A 17308-nucleotide genomic window follows, 5' to 3' on the forward strand; every position below is an offset into this window, starting at 1 on the left:
TGCATTATATAGGGTCCAGCAAACTGTTTCAGCTCAGCTTTCTGCCGATGTTCTTAAATTTTTCTTATCTCTTACTAAGTTTTATGGGTGGGCAATGCTCGTAAATGTGGAATACACTTTTCAGTTCTCTGAAGGTATTTTTAAGACACATCTAATTACACCTTTGCTTCATATATTAAATAAATAAATTATATTGCTGCAAATGCTCACTTTATTTGATAAGGGATTTAATAGAACATATTGGTAAAACCTGCACACAATACCTAATGCAAAACTGGATAGGAAATAGTGGGAGCTAATCTTTCTTCTGTATTTATTTTCATGAGGGTCTTTTTGGGTGTTATTTTATTTAATCTTCAAAACAGGTCTAGGAGGAAAATATTGTGCACAATGTAACACATGAAGAAGAAAAGCTAAGAGCTGAAACTGACATCTCCAATGGTGTAGTTAGTAAGTTTCAGAGGTGAGATTTTGGTCTACTTGTCTAAAACGTGTGTTCTTCATATTGTTTTATATTGCTTCATATTGCTCTTATTTTGCAGGAATTACCATTTTGAACAAGCAGTTCAAATTAAATGAAATCTGGAAGAATCACCTCTATACTCATGACCAACAAGAAGGAGTGCCATTTAGAGAAATCTCTATGGAGGGAAAAAAAAAAAAAAAAAAAAAAACCACGAGAAGCAAAGTACTACTTATGAAAAAAAAGGCTTAAAATCAATTGAAATTAAAACTAAAGCAATTAATTTCCTTTCAGACTGAAAAATCAATCCTAGAGTTTGAAACAAATGGATTGAAATCCCTGGAAAATAGTTATTGACTCTTATTATTATCTATATCAATTGTTGGAATGAAAAGAGGTATGCCATTGATTATTACTACAATGAAAATTGAGATTTGAATATACCACAAGGGTTCTTAGCACCTGATTTAAAAGGGGACCTTTTGATATCTATGCTTTCTGGAATATCAACAAATAAATCTTAAATGTTTTTGTTCATTTATAAGATGCAGGATATTTTTCAAAAATGTTAAAAATTTATGCACACATAAGATTTCAATGGAAGATAAGATTCACAAGGAAGCTTATTGGGAAAAACGGTATTTTCTGGCTCTTTAATGGGCATGGGTAGAAACTATGAAAGCTCTGAGTTAAAGAGCCCAAAGGGATGTGCCATAAGGTGTAATAATTATGACTAGCTGAACTATAGACTCATTAAGTGATATCAAGTGATGTTTATATCTCATAATTGAGGGACATTATTTCCCAGACTGCCCTTCATAAAATGTGCTCCCTACCATACCTAAAATAACTCCATCAATATACTATGACTGCATCACCCCTGGAGTGTTCTTTTAAAATGTTTATATTCCAACAGTGGAGATTACATATCAGATAACATCCTTTCTTGGCAGGATATCCCTGGTCAATGTAGGTAGAAAACAAAATATTTTGTAATAAGAAAGAGAGGATACCAATAGCAAGTCTTGTCTACTTCTCCATTGTATCAAGACCCAATCTCAGATTTACCTGGAATTCCCATGCATGGGTTCAGCTTACTAGTTTATTCAATATTTTGAAAGATAAATTCACATTTAAAGGCTTACCGTGAATCAACCAGGGGCTCCTAATTCAAGGTATAATTGAGGAATTTCTATTTCTTGTCAACCCATGTTAGATCCTCGCACAGGCGTTCCCTCAATGACATCCTGTCTCTCATTAGACACAACTTACATTTTGTATCTTGTGAACATAGCCTATAATCTTCTCTTGGTTCTGTTCAACGCACTTGCAATGTGCCACTTGGATATGTGGATTGTTTTGAGTTAGAGATTATCAAGGTCCAACAAATTCAAGAAGAGCTTTTTACCTCTCCCTTCACTGCCTAAGAGAATTTAGATAGGGAGCCCGCACCAAGGAGAAGCTATCACCAGGGATAATTTTTTACAAGGCTTATAAACAAGGCAGGGCAAACATCTGTTTACAAAACTCTTGGTCTTTCTATCTTCCTGTGAATTGTCTTCCTGCTTTTGAATTCTCGGATCCCCACCCCCTTCTCCTTACCTCAGAATGGCATATAAGTCTCAATTGTCCAGATTTGGGGGAGTCTCACATCTTTGGGGTTCCTGTAAGAATGAAATTCAATGTTTCTTTTTCTTCCTGTTAATATGTCTTATGCCATTTTAACTATAAGATCAGCCAAAGAATCCTAAAAGGGAAAAAGGGAAAAGTTATCTTCTGTACAAAAGCAACAGGTATCCTTGTTTTGCAAAAACAAACAAACAAACAAACAAAAAACAAACAAACAAAAAAACAAAAACAAACCAAACCAAACACCAAAAGAAATATTAGATGAGTGCAACGCCGTTACTCGCCATTGCACTCTGGGAGCACCGAAGCCATACTTTGCCTTATGCAGATATCTTGGGTTTACAAATGGATTGTTCTAAATCAAATTGGGTATCTCTTCCAGCAAAAAAAAATAAATAAATGCAATTTTGTAATGCCTCCTTGGGGAGAAATATTACATTTTCCTGTTTGAGAACGCTTTCTTATCTTTGTAAATTTGGGGTTTTTCTTGTAGATTTGTACACAGTCTTTTTTTTTTGAGCAATCATTTGTAAAGGAGAGCCTGCACGGGAAGAACCTTGGGAAGATGGTGAATATACATAAGAATTTTTTTGATTAATTAATAAACAGTTCTATAATAATATAATTATTATTATAAATACATTTTATTTAAACCATGAAAAGGGCCAAGAATGGATGGACACCAGAGTTGGAGTATGTGCTCTGATAGGATTATGTCCTTCAGGCCAGAGGGCAATATCCCAACCATACGAGTGGGAGTTGTGTTTCTCCTGAAGGAAATGGCATTTCTCATAATCAATAAACGGGGCAAGAGTTCAAACATGGGACAAGAGATCAGGAAATAAAAAATGAGGAGTAAGGTAAACTGCAAGTTAGGGGAATATCCCTTGCTCTCATGCCTGTTCAGGGTTCAGTAGCCCAACTGTTCACATGATAAAGATGATGCCTAGATTGTGGATAAGAAGATTCAGAATTTCAGTAATGAAAAAGAAGAAATTTCTAGACCCATCAAGAAATGACTGACTTCTGACAGACATGACAGGGTAGTGCCACCCCTAGACGATCAAGAGCTTCACTGATTGTAATGATGATGGCCAAATCACTATTTTATGCAATTATGAATACACAGAGTTTTGATGTCTATAAGATGCCTTAGTTTTTCGAGTTGTCTCCGTACTATTACTGGTGTCACACGTACACGCTTCTGCCACAAAATAAACAAGAGACCCAGAGATTTTGTTCCCCGACAACATGCCACTAGGGGGCAGCAGGAGTTTATCTAACCCAAAGCAAAGCCAAGGTACTCTCTCAGATTCCAACCTTCATACTAGGAGTAACTAGTTCTTACTCACATTTCCTTTACCCATGGATGCTGTTCTGAACTTGCCTTTTAATGTAAGCAGCCAACATAAGACTTACTGAGAAAAGACATAATGATATTGAGAAAATGTTGAGTTTTTAAAAAGAGGGGAAAATGATGATAGGAGATAACTGGATATAACTCAACGCTTTGAGGGCCCACATTGTGCGGAAGAAGCCACATGTTGACGGTTTTTTCTTGTCCTGGGTTATAAAGTAACCAATGCTCTGTTAGTCCAATATTTCTATATGAACTATGTTCTATGTCATTTCCATGATTTTTTTAATGCTCAGTCTTCAATTAAGAGAAGTATTTGACTTCAAAGTTATAAAAACCTAATTTATGTAGTCTTAAATACAGAATTAATGTTTAATTAATTAAAGAAAAGGTTTGGCAGTGACTCCATATCCTTTAGGCCACCAAATCCTCTTTTTTCTCCCTAAACGAGCCCCCAACTCCCCATCCCCTCTCATTGCTACTCCTTAAATTTAAGACGGTCATCTCTCCTCTGCATTATTGCTAAAGCCTCTTCATTTCTCTCCCTTCTACTGGGGACTCAAGATCTCTCTGCTGCTAGAATTATTATTCAGGCAATCTGATAATGTTTTCATATAGTCAGCAAGGTTCTTCCTCCTCTTTCTGGTCTCAAAATCTTTCATCCTCCAGCTCAAGTCTTAATCTGTCTGTATCTTTACTCATGCTCTAAGTGAGATCCTGCTGTCTAATGGCTTTAAAGACCATAAAATGCTTCTGACCCTCTTCAGTCCCTGAGTTGTAACATTCAACTGCTCAGTTTTCAAATCCATCTGAATGTTGAGAAAGCATCTCGGACTTAACAGGTTCAAAATAGATCTCTTGTTTTCTCAAGCTCCTACCAAACAGTTTCTCTGGTCTTCTCCATATCCATAAAACATCATTGTAACTTTGTTTTTTTCTGCTAAGCTATGCCCCTCTTTGCTCAATGATCCATATCATATTCTTTACTAAATCTCATCAGTCTGCCTCCAAAATATTTCCAGAATCTATCTATATCTTAAGGCTCACTACCACCCATCTGATTCTTATAATGTTCTCATATACAAGACAATGATTGCCTCCTAACCCCTTTGTTGCACTCTGACTCCATCACTCAGTTCACACAAAACATAGTGATTTTTTAAAAAATAAAGTGTGTAACTCTTCTGGCTAGTACTCTCCCTTGGTTTCTTATTGGAGAAATGATAAAATTCAAGCTTCTGGCTGATCTCTAAGGCCCTCTGTGATGCCAATTTTCTTTCTGACCTTATTTCTTGTCACTCTCCTACTGATTCCTTCCATCTTGCTCATACTCATCTTCTTTCTAGTCCTTATACAAGCAGTTTTCTCACTCTGGGTTCATGGATTTGCTCTTCTGTTGCCTCAAAAGCTTTTCCTCAGATCTTCCCATGACTTGCACTTTCCTGTTCATTCCCATTTCAGGTCTCTGCCTTTCCTAGTCATGCTCTCTACACTGGACTCTCTTGGGATTGTTGTGTTATATTCTAAGAGGAACATGATTCCTGGTATTCACACCTCCCCAGGAATTGGGCTACTTCTAGGGCTCAATTTAATCAACAGAACACAGAAAAATGACACTCTACTGTTTCAGGGCACAAGTCTTAAGTAGTCCCAAGAGCTTCTGCTTTTGTGTTTATTCAAGCCCTTAGCCACCATGGCAGAAGTCTGGCTACATTGTTGAGGAGAATGTGTGGAGCAACTCCATGAGGAGATCAGGTGCACAGACTTTGTGGAGAAACCAAGTAGAGAGGGAGAGAAGGCCAATCCTCCAGCGGAGTCCAGCCCACAGCTCTTCAGCCTCCTGACTGCAGTCATACAATATCTCCTGCAGGGACAGCAGAACCACACAGACCAGCCCAGTTCAAATTACAGAATCGTGAGCAAATAGAATTGTTCTTGTTTGTTTTAGGCCCCTACATTTTTGGGTTGCCTGTTATACACCAATAGATAATTAGTAAACTTCCCTTTAGTTGCTATGCCTGCTCCTGATTTATTTTCCAACATCCTGTACCATTATTTGACATGCTAGTGTGTGTGTGTGTGTGTGTGTGTGTGTGTTTCCTTCAATGTACCTTGAGCTTCAAGATAGCAGATTATATTTGACTCACCATTGTACCACCAGCATATTACTAAAGGAAGGAATTAATCAGTCTCTCTGGAGAAGGTGAATTGCCTTATCTTGCTGTCTGAGGCAGTGTTTCTATCTACCCTCCTACATACAAGTCCATGTTCTCTTAATGGCGAACATTAGCCTAATTTGTGTAGCTACTCTTTTCCTTCATAGAAATAAAATTAATGCACTCATTGTTGAATTCATAAATTGATAGAAAGTTAGAAATGTAAAGAACATCGGGGAAAAAAATCCAGTTCAATGTGTTCTTTTGTTTTTGTGGCCATAGGACTCATCATGAAATTATCCATATGATGACAAAATATAAATCAGCAAAAGTAGATCCGCTCTGCAGACCAAACATTTACTTAATCTTTTCTCAAGGCATATTTGGGAGTCCTTCTTCAAGACCCGAAGGAGCCAAAAAGCGTAGTTAGAAAGCCATTGATCCTTCTTCAAACATGGCTTTGGTAAACAAGGAGAAAGGAATGAGGATTTGATAGGACTGGTATGTCTAGCTGAATACAACAGCTGGATGAGACTAGAATCGACTGGATTCGATTTAATCCACTTTGGTAACAGTAATTCTCAAGAGCATTCCTTCTGGCAGGATGGCGTTTATGAGCGGGAGACAGATTCAAACCATCAATATAAAGTGGAAATAATTGAAGTAATGAGAGGCATCTTCTTGAGATTATTAAGATTTAAACAAATGATACACAAACTAGATTAACTTGCATGGGGCATGTGATCTGTCCTACTATCAGATAAATGCTAAATTTGTATCTTTTACTCCCTGTACCAGAGTCATTTAGCACTGGCCAAAACCATGAAAACGAAAACCAAAAAAAACCCACCATTTTTGAATTGGTGTATCCACACATAGCCATAGATATTGCCAAAAAACATGTGCATATAGTGACTAATTATAAATAAAAAAAGAAGAAGAAAAAATCATATATTCAAATATGAGGTATTTTTCCCCTATGCTTTACATTTTATGATGGCTTTAAATTTTTTTAATAGTTTCTAGAAAATCAAAGTTTCAATAAAAGATCTTAACACAACATCATAATTTTTATATTTTTAACATGAATAAACTATATAATATTGTTAAAGCTTTTTTGAAACCTTGTATATTTAAAATAACTTAAAATTCCCTTCATCTGAATTTCCAAATTCTGGTATTTTTAAGGAGCAGTGATAATTACTTTTTTTGATTGTTTGATTTGGACTAGAAATTATATATACAGTGAACCTCGGTAGATCCACTGTTGTTTGTTTGTTTATTTGTTTGTTTAAATGATACTATGTTTCTGCCAATTCAAATATTTTGTCCATATTCACAGACTTATACAAGTGACAAAGCTGGCTTGGTGCATGACTGGCTTTAAATTCTTGTCTATTTTTATTAAATAAATCTATAAGCCTGAATTTAAGGACCATTAAAATACTTCATTATTTCAATTTTCGTGTGAGGAAACAGGTCTTAAGAGGCTATATTATTTATCTAATCGAAATAAGAATATTTAAGCCTGACTTGGGAGCAGAATTCAGCTAATTTCTTTCAAATATTGAAAGTTCTTATCCTAGTCACATAATAGATATATATATATATATAATATATATACATTATGTATGTTATATAATATATATGTGTACATATATATTTATATCCATATTTTAAAATTCATTTATATTTCTGTGTATATATATTTTCAAATCCATATTTTAAATCTTAATATGTGTGTGTGTGTGTATATATATATATATATATATATATATATGGATTTTTTAAAGTATAAATATTGAAGAAGGCTAGTCTTGGTTGGATTCTCCCCTATTGTCTTCATTTAGTTAATTCGTATTATTTCTCTTGACTCTACAGTTTAGACCTCATCTCAAGTAGCAGTTCATCTGCATAATTGCCACAGTGCTCTTCAGCAAGGCTGATTTCCCCATTATATTCATTCAGAGTTCTCTCTCTTTCACACATAGCATCATTTGAACTTTCATTTATTTGTGTGAGTATTTGGTTAGTGTCTTTTACCAATAGAATGTAAAATCTTGAAAGGAAAGGATTATTCCTAAAAGTATTTCCAAAGACCAGTTAAATGTCTAGCACTCGGTAGCAGCTCAGTTAATTATAAATATTTAAATGATTTAATGAAAATGCAAAAGAAGTAGATTTTCCTAGTAAAACCACCCTGATAAATATGATATATTACATTGTTAAATGTTGAAGAAAATCTTGGAAATGAGTACCCCTACAGCTCAAATACTCTGCAAAGGAGATGACTAAGGGCACTGAAGCACTGTTTGCCTATTCAGAGAAGACCCAGTAAGGTAGGCAGTATCTGCAAAGCTTGATATGTTAGACAAGAAACCCAGAGACAAGGCTGACATTCAGCAACTAAGGTCCCTATACTAACCAGGGACTTTTCCTTTTTTTTTTTTTTTTTTTTTAAGATTTTTAAAAAAATTTATTTGACAGAGAGAGAGAGATCACAAGTAGGCAGTGAGGCAGGCAGAGAGAGAGGGGGAAGCAAGCTTCCTGCTGAGCAGAGAGCCCTATATGGGGCTTGATCCCAGGACTCTGAGATCATGACCTGAGCTGAAGGCAGAAGTTTAGCCCACTGAGCCACCCAGGTGCCCCATACAACCAGGGACTTTTCTGAACACATTTTGGGATCTAAAGATTCAAAGTAAAAAGTTTATCCCATGAGTTTATGTTCAGAAACAGGTTAGATATCTGGTATGCAGGCATCAAGACAGACAGTAAGTGGCCCACCAGAACCTCAAATAAGGTCAGTGCTGTTTCTCCAATATTGCTTCATAAGTATGAAGTTTCTGATTGACGCTGTAACAGAGAGATGTTCTTGACAATGGACTGGGGCTAAGGATGCTGAATTCCTGTGAAAGCACAAGGCAATTCTGTATGATAAAGGACTTCCTTGCCCTAAATGCCAGGAGCACCCCCTTGGAGAAACACTATGAGTCCATGAATTCGTTGACAACAGGGTTTCTATCTTGTTCCTCTGGGGATTCCTGTAGCAAGCACAGGCTTGACCTACAGTGAATGCATATTGGAAATGGACTTCAGTTACTTGCCAATGAGCTAGATAGGAATAGAACTATGCATAAATGTATGACTTTCTATTGATTCAGTAGTGGAGAAAATACACACTCTTGCATTTGAGAAGAAATAGGAAAGGGCAGTCCATTCTCAGTTGTCAAAAAATAAAAAATAAAAATAAAAAAGAAGGGATCAGAAAGGATAAGTCACAGAGAGAAGGGTAGTAACCTTCATCAGGAATCAACAATAAAACCTGATATTGAGGTAGCTTTTAACATCAGTGTCTTACCAACTACCTTGGTTCAAAGTAGATCCAGTGGGTTACTCTAGCCTTCCATGCTCTTGTCATGAAAGGAAGCAGAGTTGCAGAAAATGGAGAAAATGGAAGATCTGTTTTATGCATAGGTGTGTGGCAAGGGGTGGGAAATTGGAAATAGTGGGAAGAAAGGAGAGATTCATTGTAGGGCAAAAGCACCTGCCCGTGGTTTTCAGAAGACCCACAAAAACCAAACACTGCCCTCTGTGATGGAGACATTCTTTGTGTCAGTCTCTGTGTAACCGTTCTGAAGCAGCAAGGGTAATCGTATCGATTTTGAAGGAATGTCTGGTTAATTTTTCACAAGGCGTAGATCCCTCAAAAATCAATAACTTTCTGCTGTATCTTTATTCTTCAGAATAAACTGTGTCTGTCAGAGAAACTTGATTCTTAAGCTCAATTGGATTCATAAAACATTCACAGACACATAGTACAAAAGAAATGTAAGCTTTCCCTGGGAGTGGTAACTATTTAACCTCAACATAGGACAAAGGCTCCTTCCCTTTTGATATATTCTTGTCCTTGGACAAGGCATTAGTAGAGACCAGGATTCCTATGATGCAAATGTTTCTGTTCTCCCAAGGAAAAAAACTTCAGTAGAAGATATGAAGAGCAAATCTGAAAAACAGAGTCTAAGCAAATATCTTTTTTTAAAACAATCTGGGATTAGGGGGTAGATATTAGAAACGTATTCATTTTCTTCTTTTACTCACTAGGATGAGTGTGCCATACTAAATGTATTTAGGAGAAATAAAAACGTGCTATGGAAACAGTGTAAACATGTAATCCAGTAACACAACTTAAGGAAATCACTGAGTGATCCCTGACCGCTTATTTGCATTTACACATGAAGCAGGTAATGCCCAGAGAGGTTAAGTGTTCCTCCTAAGGTCACACAGTCAATGTCTCATTCATTAAATTGGAAATGCCACTTTGAAAAGAAATCAATGAACGCTCATTTATCAGGGGCAGGGAATGTGCAAGGTTGAAACCATGATAATGTCTGGACTGGAATAAATACAGAGGCAAAAACTCAAATAATAAAAGATAAAATCAAAATTTAAAAAAAAAAAAGTTTGCAATACTAGAAAATCTTTATCTATTTGACTTAATATCACTGACAAATCATTTACCAATAAATCAGTTATAAGATTTGAGATAGAAGACGGTCATTGCTGCAGCCCCTCCTATGCCTTTTCTCTTACCTCAGCCCCATTGTGTGTATGAGTGCTTATGGAGGGTGTGAGTGAGTGTGCAAGCCCATGGGACCGTGTGCACACATCTGCTTGTGTGTGTTTAGAAGTATCTCCAAGATGAACAGAATACTAAGTGCCACATCAAACGGTTCTTTAAAAAAATAAATTTTGTTTGGATCTCTTAGTTCCCTTTGTTTTATTGCTAATTTAAGGATTCAAGAAATGGCAAAAGTTAACTGAAACCATTTACGTTGTATGCTCATTTCCAACTGGAACACTCTGCCTCATTAAACAAAGGTGGCTTTCCTAGGTGGTCTGAAACATGATGGAGAACAAATTCTGTGGCTTGCTTCTCCCCCATGACATTGCCTAGCATCCTTTGCTCTGGCTTTGAGGGATCCTTTCAGAATGGAGGGAGCATTACAGTTTCCATCTCAGTCCTCTAGCTTGCTACAAGGTAAACATTGAAAGCAAGCCCTGCCTCACTCCATGCTTCTCAGAGCCAACTATAAAATTTATCTTCATCTAATTGTAAAGGAGATGACTTTAATCTAGAACCAGACTGCGATTTTATTCTTGATCCCATTCAATAAAAAACAAACAAACAAACAAAAAAAACAGATGTCACTTTATGGATATTTGAATGGAAGTTTAAGATCCCAACCAGTAAACATTCTAATTTATTTAAAGCATATTAGATATTTTATCTACACAGAGATGCCGAAATAGAATAGCTGGTGTGTATCAGTATTAATTTCTATTTCTTGTGTTTAGGACTTGGCAAAATTATTGTCCAGGTAATATTTAAGGAAAAAGAAAAAGAAAATGTCTCTTTTAACTCTGTTTTCCTTTGTGGCTTCTTCTACATATCCCATGTTTCAATATCCTGAGTGTATAGTGGGAAAGCTACTAATGTTTTTTATGATCAGATTTAAAATTCATTAGAGTGTAGATCTCTCCGTATTTCAATTTTTTTATTATGATTGTTGAAGTGTAGTTGCCACATAATGTTACATCAGTTTTAGGTGTGAAACACAGTGGTTAACAAATCTATACATTCTGCTATATTCAACAGAAGTACAGCTTTTGATATAATATAGATATAATACCACACTGTGCTATTATATCTTTGACTACATTTCCTACACTGTGCCTTTCATCACCATGTCTCATTCATCCCGAAACTGGAAGCCTGTGTCCACCTTTCAATCTTTAACCGATGGAAGTAAGCAGTGTCCATTCAGAGATTCCCTATGACATTTAAATATTTATTTTTATTGTTAATTGCATATGTGTGAAGCCTTCATTCCTCTGTCCAACATCTTAGAACATGATTGTTTTTCCGTCATTTCTCTGTCGTGATTGGTTGGCCCTGCCACAGTCTGTTATGGCTTTCAGTTCTTCTGTGACCCAAACATTTCATGATAAGTCACATGTCATAAAACATAGAAGGTGCTTTTCTATGATCTGGTTGTCAGTGGGAATGAGGGGTTTCCAGGGTGAGCGTGCACGTTAAGGGCCACTCCAGTATAGAAGTTCTGGGACTTTAAAATATGTTCAGTAGCTGAAATGCAGTTGTTAGCCTATTTATGATAACTATCATGAATCCTGCACCAGGTCCAGAAACCCTTTTGTTTCTTGAAAGCACTACGTTGTACTCACTAGAATATTTGAAGCTGATTGCTTCAATAAACAGAACCTTGAAAGTTTAGTGGTTTAACATCATGTGGATTTATTCCTGCTCATATCTCAGCCTGACGTACGTCATCGAGCTGCCCTCCTCCATCCTGAAACTACACAATCTGAGACATTCAGTAGGATATCAAGAAGACACACTCATCACCGCCGTTAACTACATTGATCTGGAAGTAGCACATGGCACAAGGTAGAGGAATCCTCATCTGGTGAGTGGGTCCTAAATGGTTCTGCTGTATATGTGGGTTTGAATTAGAACACAAATAAAAGGCATAGTGGTTTCTGTTTTTGATTGAAAGATTCTGCCAGTCCCAGCCGCATCTAGACAGTAGCAAACTTTTTCTGAGTATCATGAGTGCAATTTAGAATGAACTTAGGCATGTACTTAGCATCTGATACTAAAATATAGCGCAGTCAGTTGCTGGACTTATGTAGCATCCAATGGGTTCAAAACCATGAGAGACTGAGCATGTAATTAGTCTACATGGGTAAGAACATCTGGTAGCAGAAAAGGGACCTTAGTTCAAACGGGACTTTGTTAATTTGATCTTTTCATTGTGCTTCAGTATCTATCTGAAAAATACAACTCACATCAGAGTGCTTATTGTAACTTGTTTCACAGAGATTTGTGAGGAGTAAATGCAACCCAGGGATTGACAAAACTTTGGGAAATGTAAACTGCTAGATAAATGTAAGTTGCTATATTTTGATGGCACTATGAGCATTCTTTAACTTAACCTTTCAGTATCATTTGTAGACTTTTGACCAAAGGAAAAAGAATGCTATTTGCTAGAGTTGTAGTTTAGATACTCTAAAGCTAAATACTTTAAAGCTAAAATTCAGTATATTTTTTATGAAGAGCAGACAATTCCCAGTTTCTAACTGATGTTCTGTTATTTTTTTAAGAAAGACTAAAATAAGTGTGATAATTCATAATCAAACTTCTAAGTTTGAAAACCGGCTAGTTAAAAATGATTTTTACACTGCCACAAACATATTTTCAGTACATAATCATGTTGGTAAGAAAATAGATCATTTTTACAAGACTGCTTATGTTGGGGAAAAGGAATGTTTTAAAATTCATAACTCATTAAAATAATTTATTTTATTACAAGTGAATTTATGTAGCTATCTTCTGTTAATGAAGTCTTTCCCACTGTGTGTGTGTGTGTGTGTGTGTGTTTTCCTAATAGCATACACAGGAAAGGTAAAGCTGATGTTATAAGATCAGAATACATTAAAAAAAAAAAAATCATTCCATTTAGGACACCTAAGCTCTTATTAAGTTTTTAATTGTTTCTTCTTTTCTGTCACTATTGAAAATTCAAGAAGAGGTCTGGAAATCAATCTTACTCTGGTGCTTTTGGAGTAAAAACAGTGTTTGGGTTCTGGATGCACCATGCTTTCCTACTAAAGTAATAAAGCCTCTGCTCTGAGGTTATTCTCTGCTCCTGATGGTTGCCTCATGTACATCTACATATGGGGTATAGAACAATGTTCTAGCAACTCTCTTACATTTTTGGATTGGTTTTGAATGCTTCAGTGGAATCATGGACAGTTTGTATGGACGTTTACTAATATATCATTTATGTCTAATCAGTCTTTCTTCCACAGCATGATTTTGGGTCATTAAGCAGTGCAAGAAAATGGGGGCCTAATATAATATGTAATTATCTTGACTTTGATAGCCACAGAATAACTCCTCTTTTCCATGGGAAACCAAGGGAGAAATAGATTTCTGTCTCCATCCCACACTCACTCCAAGGCAGTGTCACTGTGAGCTTAGAATTTTGCTTACTTGAATTTTACAGGTGGCCATCCTATTATTCCATTGTTGCACTGACCCAGTTTTGAGGAACTATACAGAGAGATCAGTTATCTGGAGCCAGAGGAGATTTGGAAAATGAAGTGTCACATTCTTGTTGATTATGGAGGTGGTCTTTGCCTTCTCAAAAACACTTCCTTTAACGAGCAGAGCATTAAGTGGAAAGAATTTAAGGCTCAGGTTTCTAAGTCTTTATCCATATTTGGATTGGCAAAGCAAATATTTTGTCACTTAAGCTCTAACACAGGCTTTCCAGATATACTTGGCAGAAGAAAATGATCTTATCAAGAATGTTAGTGACTCTTCTTTCAGTCAGAGCAAAGCCTTGTGTTAATAAATGTACTTTTTCCATTAAAAGATTAGTAGATGTCGCAGATTAGAAATGGCCACAAAACTTTGGTTGCACAACCCACTGTGGTCTGTGTGCTGTTCTCTTGATGTGGTTTCTTTAACCAAAAGAATATAATGGAAGTGATGAGACAATTTCCAGGCAGACAATTAGAACTCTTCTCCTCTGCTTCCTTTCTCTTAAACCATTTACTTTGGGACTCCCATATTGTGATATAAGAATTCCTTCTACATCTCTGGAGACACCATGTGGAAAGGATCTGAGACTCTAGGGAGGGAAGGGGACTCAGTTCAACCCAGCCTTCTGGCCATGACTCCCACTCCATGGCATTAGGAATGTGAGCAAGTCTGTTCTGGCCTCTCCAAACCAACACAGACCTCTGTTGAACACCAGCTGTCAAGTACAAGACCCAACACAAGGAAAAGAGGAATTGCCCAGCTGAACACACATTCCCGATCAACTAACTTCTATGATATAGAAAAATGGTTGTTCCTTAAAAAAATTAAGTTTGGAGAGAATTTGCTCTCCAGTAATTGATAGCATGAACAATGCATAACATCTATTTTCTCAGAATCTCTAGCATTTCAAGTCTGGCATATGTTGACAGATTAAGAGTTATTTATTAAGTGGACATTTAAATAGAGGATAAAGAAATTGATTCTTACTATGCAGCCATAAAAAGAAATGGAATCTTGCTATTTGTGACAGTGTGGATGGAACTAGGGGGTATTATGCTTAGCGAAGTAAGTCAATCAGAGAAAGACAACTATCATATGATCTCCCTGATATGAGGAAGTGGAGATGCAATGTGGGGGGTTTGGAGGGTAGGAAAAGAATAAATGAAACAAGATGGGATCGGGAGGGAGACAAACTATAAGAGACTCTTAACATCACAAAACAAACTGAGGGTTCCTGGGGGGAAGAGGGTAGGGAGAGGGGGGTGGGGTTATGGACATTGCGGAGGGTGTGTGCTATGATGAGTGCTGTGAAGTGTGTAAACCTGGCGATTCACAGACCCGTACCCCTGGGGTTAATAATACATTATAGGTTTATAAAAAAAATTAAAAGAAAATAGATTCTTGAATAATGGGAAGATGCATATAAGCATGAAGGTTTGACTCATTTGTTGAATCATTGGGTGAAACATGTGATTAAACCATCCCAGTACCAGTTTGGCCAATAAGGAGGTTTGAGATATAGACACATCCATTTTATATTCTAAGGCTGGCATATTAGATATATCATCAAAAATTATCATTAATAAATTTTAAAATGCAAGTAGTAAAATGGAATATGTGGTTGTGTGTATTCCAAAAGGAGTTGGACTAAATTCAGCATGTTCATATTCAATCAATAAATAATTCCTAATTTCCCAACATATGCCAAACTCAGAATGCTAGGGATTCTGAAAAAATAAAGACAAGTACAAAATTATCTGAGATTTGCTCATATCTACTGTTCAATTACTTATGGAATCCCTCATATGTGCCTAGTACAGTGTTACATCATTCTCTAAAACTGAACAAGAGAGAAAGATGCATACATCAATGAAATAAAACACAAGTGCTATAATGTATGCAAAATATCATGGGGCACAAAGAGGGAGTGGCTGGAGTAACTAAGGAAGGTTTTCATGGTGGAGGTGATACCTGTGCTGAGTCTTGAAGAATGAGTCATTCTTCAGATGGATACTAGTGGGTGGTCCTAAGAAAACAAGGGAACTGCATGTACAGAAACACAGGCAAGTTCCACTATATATCTACTTGGGAATAGCGAATGATTTTCTTTCCAGAGTTTGGAAAGTTGAGTTGGTGGGGAAAGGAACAAATTGACACGTGAAATTAGAGTGGGGAGCAATCCTTCTTTCACAGTGATTCCTTCATTTAAGTGCTTGAGTCTCTTAATATTTACCATGAACTGGTACCATCATAGACATCATCTCAGAAGCTAGTAAATAATTACAAGGCACAATATAACTTTGTTCTATAAAAGGATATAGTCTAATGGAAAAACAAGTGCAGAGCCATCATAATCAAGTATGATGATTACTGAAAAGAAGATGTACAAAGACATTTCTAGAACAGCAATAAGAACCAGGCTTTCCAGAGGATAGTATTCCTGAGCTGAATGGATGTCTTCCAAAAGAAGACTGTTTTGTGTGTATGCATACGTGTTGAAGAATGTGGGGAATGGACCCAGCACGCACAGGACAAAAATCCTGATCTGAGAGAAAACGTGTTTGAGGTTCACTTAGATTAGCTTGCATAAGGAGCAAGAGTTGGGTGGAGGTGAGCCACATGGACAGTGAAATCTCTGTGCACCCTGCTGAATCCTTGTAGGGGTATACTCTTTATAGGAATCATGGAGAGGTTTTAGGTAAGAGACTGTCAGGGCCAAATGTATTAGTTGGAGATCCTCTGCATGTAAGAGTTTCTCTTACAAACTGATTTGGAGAGAGTAGTTAACTGAGTCTCAGAAAACAGGGAAGTAGTAAGTTAAGGGCAGACACGTTTCTATTGGATCTGTGAAGAAAATGTTTGAGGATAAATTGGGAAGGATTGTTCTATAGGAAATGGAAAATGATGTTAGGGCTAGGGTCATAAAATCATCAGCTATTTTAGAAAGATAAATCCAGGAGGATGTATCAGTGTGGATGGAGTCCATATCAGTGGGATGGGGCTGACAAGTGTCGATGGGATCCTCAGGGAAGGCATCAGCAGTGGGATGAGCAAATGGAACAGAGAAATTGCTGCTGTGTTGTTATGTAGATACTAAGAAATGTTTGTGGCTTTGGGACTAAGAAGGGAGATGTCCCGACACAACTGTTCAAATTTATAGTAACATTAAAAGTGACTCCAGACCTAACCCAGTTCTTGAGGATCACATCATACGTTGTTGTTTTTGTTTATTTGTTTTAATAGCAGATATAATAGAAGAATTTTTAAAAAAATAGAAGAAATTCATGATGTAGAAAAGAAATACAATAAAGCTGCATTGAAACCTCAACCATAAAATTGGAAGAAATGGAAATGATTTTGAGACTGCTGTGAGTCTGGAAATAAAAAGGTGTTTCTGTGATAGAATTTTAGTGTTTCATCTAAGATAAAATTGAGAAGGAAACCAAGTCCCTGAATTGTCCTTCTGGCACCTTGCAATGGCATTCAGTAGATACATCACCATCCAAGGTCTATAACTCTGGAGACAAGAAATACACAGTGAAGAATTTGCAAACATGTCAATTAGAAAGTTGACA

The sequence above is a fragment of the Mustela lutreola genome, chromosome 7 (genome assembly GCF_030435805.1).
Source record: "Mustela lutreola isolate mMusLut2 chromosome 7, mMusLut2.pri, whole genome shotgun sequence".
NCBI lineage: Eukaryota > Metazoa > Chordata > Mammalia > Carnivora > Mustelidae > Mustela > Mustela lutreola.